The 5,364-nt window shown below is 40.8% G+C and overlaps 1 pseudogene; it reads right to left on the minus strand.

Annotated features, from left to right (window-relative positions):
- Nucleotides 1-454: 454 nt before the first annotated feature.
- The window catches only part of LOC119292448, a 5,803-nt pseudogene continuing 893 nt past the window's right edge, over nucleotides 455-5,364 (minus strand).

Here is a 5,364-nt window from a genome sequence, read left to right on the forward strand (position 1 = left end):
GAAAGAAAGTAGGCCAAGGATGGGATCCCACATACACAAAGAGAAGTTTTTCCCCGTATTGGAGATCAGTGTTACAAGCCCGGTGTCCTAGCTTTGAAGGTGTATCCAGCCTATGCAAGCTCAGATTCTTGGTCTGCGCATAAACATGGACAACTCCATGTCTCTGTGAGTAACTCAATAGCCAATGGATCTACTCCAAGTCCAAATCATAAACTTGGTCCAGTGCGAAGAATCTCGCCACTTACAAGCAATAAGCATCACTTTCCCGTGTCCTTAAGCAGTATGCATATAAGTTTATAGGCTGGGTGGCTGCAAGTGGCGCGATAGAATCTCCTGTGAATGGTGGCTTTGGGTTCACCATCGCGTTCAAAGAAAGGCATTGATATGCTACACGGTGGCGAACATCGGGAAATCTCACTACCGGTAGTGCAACAAACTTCAAGACTTGCAAGTTATGATGAAACACAAATCCACAAATATCAAACACTCCCAAGTAGCAGTCTTCAACAATGATACAACACTCGTGTGAAACCATGCATGTTTCTTAATTATGTACATATAATTAATACTGTTGTTTGTTGTCCCTCTTCAGTTGAAATAGCGGCTTCCTACTACCCAGGTAGTTGGGGCTTCATCGTTGGGAATAGAAGAACCTCCTGAAAATTCACAAAAACTAGTAAGTCGCTGGGCAGAGAAATGCTGTGTCGTGAAAAAGAAAAGAACTACAAAGAGGGGTTGGGGGTGTTGCACAAACGTTCATGTTCTGCGAGTCCGTCAGAAGCATTGCGATCCGATCAATTCCCATCCCCCAACCGCCCGTTGGTGGCAAACCATACTCGAGAGCAGTGCAGAACGCCTCATCGAGCGCCATCGCTTCGTCGTCTCCCGATTGCCGGCTCTGGGCGGGAGCAAGGTTTTACAGAGTGGCACGCAGGTTTTCAGAAAACGTGGCTATAGAAACGTAAGCTATAGAAGGTTTCAGCAGCAAGTTTCGGGTTCTGGTTACATACCCTCAGCTGCTCTTCAAATCGCTGTCTTTGCAATCATTCAACTCGGTGTAGGCATTGCATACCTATCAGGAGGATACAGAAGCACCGGATTACAAAAACAAAAGCACCGAATTACGCTTTAGAAATTAGGGGGAAATGTGCAGCATTGACGCATAGTGTTGCAGAATAGCAGAATTTACCTCATGCTTGTTGATGAATAACTCAAATCTTTCTGTCAGTCCTGACTGAGTCCTGTGCCATTTGGCCAGTGGGCTCATTATCTCTGGATGATTGATGATAAAAGTCGGGTTCACACACGTGGCCTCCAGGAAATGCCCAGTAATCTGATACAGAAGAAACTAGTATGCTCAATAGATGTTATGGAATGTTTGGCTTAATAGATTATGATAAATTCAACAGAGAAATCATAAGTTGCAAGATAAGTTAAACAAGCCAAGTTTTAACAAGTACTCCCTCCGTTCGGAAATACTCGTCATTGAAATGGATGTATCTAGATGTATTTTAGTTCTAGATACATCCATTTTGGTGACAAGTAATTCCGTACGGAGGGAGTAGTTCCAACAAAGGCTGGTGTCCAGGAAACATGAATGAAACCTTGTCAAGCAACCGTGCTGTTGTTTGAGGCGGCGAGCATTTGATTCCATACTTCTCACATGTTGCCGCGAGGTATTTGTTAGCCTCGTCGCTTGACAAATCTAATGGAATGTCAAGCCCAGCGATAGATTTCAGTTCTTGCATCATATCTATCCTTCTACAATAACATAGAAGCACGAAGCAACCCAAGTGAGCGAACAACTTAGATAATATCAAATCATATTTCACAGGTGCAGTCATGATGTTCAGAAACCATATTCATATCTACTACCTGTAAGGAGGTGTGAAATCGATCTCTATGGGAGGGTTATCAGTTCCATTCGCATGGTATTTTATCCTGGTACTACCAGTCAGCTCCATCACCATACCTGTGATAGTTACCAAAACTTAGATACACAAACATTTCATAACAATTCGACAGGCATTTCATATGACGACTTTTCTAGCCCATCCATGCAATCAAATAAAGAAAACTAATTCCAGTGGTCCATGGATGCATCACTTGAGTAGTACTTGCTAGCCTAAGTGCAACACCTAACATTCAGCACGGTCTGTATGGGCTGTAAACATGAGCCAAATTTATGTACTGCTAAAAAAAGTACTTACTCGACAAAATGGTTTCAGTCAGCTCCATCAGGTCATTGTAGTCTGCATAAGCCATATAGAATTCACATGTTGTAAATTCAGGATTGTGAGTTAAATCAATCCCTTCATTCCTGAATTGCTTTCCTATCTCATAAACACGGTCCAAGCCACCCACGACCAACTGCTTCAGATAGAGTTCAGGAGCAATTCTCATGTACAGATCCATGTTTAGTTCATTGTGATGTGTAACAAATGGTTTTGCAGATGCTCCCCCGGAAATCAAGTTCATCATTGGAGTCTCGACCTGGACAATGACCCCCAAGATGGGAAACCATTTAGCCAAATAAGAGAATGATTTTCTTAAAGAAGCACTTCAATGAGAATGCATAATGGTTCAGGACCCACCTCCAAAAAGTTGCGTTCATCGAGGAACCTTCTGATGAAGGAAATGACCCTGGATCGTGTTCTAAAGATATGTCTCACTTGATGGTTTACCATGAGGTCGAGATATCTCTGGCGGTAGCGAGTTTCCTGTAAATAGATGATAAATCGTTGGAACTAGGAAATTATGATCTAACATTTAAAACTGATCAATATTTAACACAGGCATAAACTCTTGAGTGACGAAACACAAACTGTTCAAATAAAATTTTCAAAATGGACAAGAACAAGATAACTGAAGTATGCACCCCAGCAATTGATGATATGGAAGTATTAAAGCATTACTGCCTTACTGGGCACTATAAGGCTAACTAGTATGCTCAATAGATGTTAAATTTGAGATAGATAGATCCAACATTAATATTTTCAGGTAAAAATGGACTGCATTGTCTTATCTGTCCTCTTTTATGTGTCTTAGTGAGTACATACCTATAAGGCTGACAATGCACAGTGTGATCAGACAACATGTACAAATCCTAAATATTATCTAAATTATCTCATAAATAATTTAAATTCTGAAAATGATGTGGCGTGACAGGACGGTACTCCCCCGAAAAGGAAGGTACAAAAATTCTGAAGTGTGCAGACTTAAATTGGTGCAAATCGCCCTTGGTCGACTTCATATTCACGCCATTCTACTTCTGGAGAAGTATGGGAGCAATTTCGCTAATAATGATTTTCTACACTGTATGCCACATGTTGTATCATTAAAAAAACATGAATTCATAGATGTTCAGTGAAATATCTAAAAATAGCTCTTAGAGTAGATTTGTTTGCCTATAAAGTACCTCTGTCCTTCCTTTCCTTTAGCCGAGGGATTGCTCTGGTTTGGTTGTTTATTTTCAGTGCTTGTCAGCAACAGCAACAGCAGTGGTGCTGTAATTTTTTGTGCTTTCTAGGTGTTTCTTGTAATACGAGTATGGCATCATAACATGGATCAGGAATATCAGTATAGTATCCTATCTTACCTTGCCAGCAACAGCAGTGCAACTCCCAGTTCTCTGGTTGGGTAACATGTGGAGGCACGGGGAGAGCAATATTAAATTTCTGGCAAATATGCTAAGCTCGCCCCTGCTACTCCTACCTGATATGCATATCAAAATAAAGTATTACCATCCCAGGAAAAAATAGCTGAAAGGAAAGTCATCTTATACAGTTTGTAGTAACGTCATTTCCCAATCCTTAATATCAACTATAGTTTCAGTGAACAAAATATATATTATCGATGCAGTACAAGGTTCAAGCACGAGATAGTTTCATAAAAATATATATATATATATATATATATATATATATATATATATATATATATATACACTCTGTCTTAAGTGTCTATTACTCCCTCCGTCCGGAAAAGCTTGTCCCTCAAATGAATGTATCTAGCACTAACTTGGTGCTAAATACATCCATTTGAGAGACAAGCTTGGGACAAGTTTTTTCGGACCGAGGGAGTACAACAAACACATTTTTTTCATAAAACTTACAGTAGTAGAAGTACTCCCTCCGTCCCATAATATAAGAACGTTTTTGACACTAGTGTAATGTAAAAAACGCTCTTATATTATGGGACAGAGGGAGTACTATTTAGAAGGCAATCATTTGATATATCCCGATGACATTGCTTTACCTATCATAATTTATGTCTAATCAATTTCAGGGACTTCTCTAACACTGTTCAGGCTTTTAGACAGAAAAAAGATATAAACCTCAATGGAGGAACTGCTAAATTGGACAAGTACACAAGTTTACTAACCTGGGTATCCAATTATACCAACAATATCTCCCCGCTTCACAACACTGTGGCATTTGTAGAATTCAGTTTCGGCCACCTCTGAGCAGCTAACAGAGAGATAAGAGACTAGAAATCATTTCATATATTTTGGTAATGGAAGCAAAATGAAAAAGGAAAGGGTATTATAATGGAAAAATGTGCATCTTATATGCCAATTTCATCATCTTGATCCAACCAGTGCAACTGATACCTGGCCCCAGCCATGACTTGAACCTTCACCCCATCGCCATAGAGATCATAAAAGAAGAGTTCGGATGAGGAAACTCTCTTGCTCATGACCCTCCCTTGCAGGCACAAACAAATCATTTCAGGGAGCAGAAAACTTTGGCAGTGCTAACTACAGTTACTTCCACACAGAAACAACCAATACCAGCCAAGCTTTCAGTGACAGTCAGAAAATGTTCGCCAGCACCCAAGCTGCTGTACTTGGTCACATAGTCTGGGATGGAGATCGCGACCTCAAACTTGTGCGGATAGGGGTCGACGCCCGTGCTTCTAAGAGAATCGAGCATATTCAGCCTATTTTCATAGTATTGCTGCAGCAAGAAACAGAATCAGCAACGTTTTCTATCTGAAAGGATATATTTTCTTACTGCTGATGGTTTGGAGAACTGACCGTGGGGTCTGTTTCTTCACCGTCCCCAGCAGGACCATGTTGTTGTGGCAGGATGCCATCCCCAGCTAGATCCTATAAGAAGATATAAACACCAATTGTGACCAACCAAGCTAAAAGATTTGGGGATGCGGCACAACTAAACCAACAAGCAAAAGAGAAAATTCGGAGGACTAAGATCATAAGACAACCGAAGTGGCCTGAGAGACGAGTTTCGAGGGTTACTGCCATCCGAACCAATGAATCGAGATTAGAAACAAGAAAAAGGACAAGTGCAGATGCTGATTGAGATACCATGTTGTCCCCTTCCTGTTCCATCAACTGCTCCA

This window comes from Triticum dicoccoides, chromosome 4B, assembly GCF_002162155.2.
Source record: "Triticum dicoccoides isolate Atlit2015 ecotype Zavitan chromosome 4B, WEW_v2.0, whole genome shotgun sequence".
Classification (NCBI taxonomy): Eukaryota; Viridiplantae; Streptophyta; class Magnoliopsida; order Poales; family Poaceae; genus Triticum; species Triticum dicoccoides.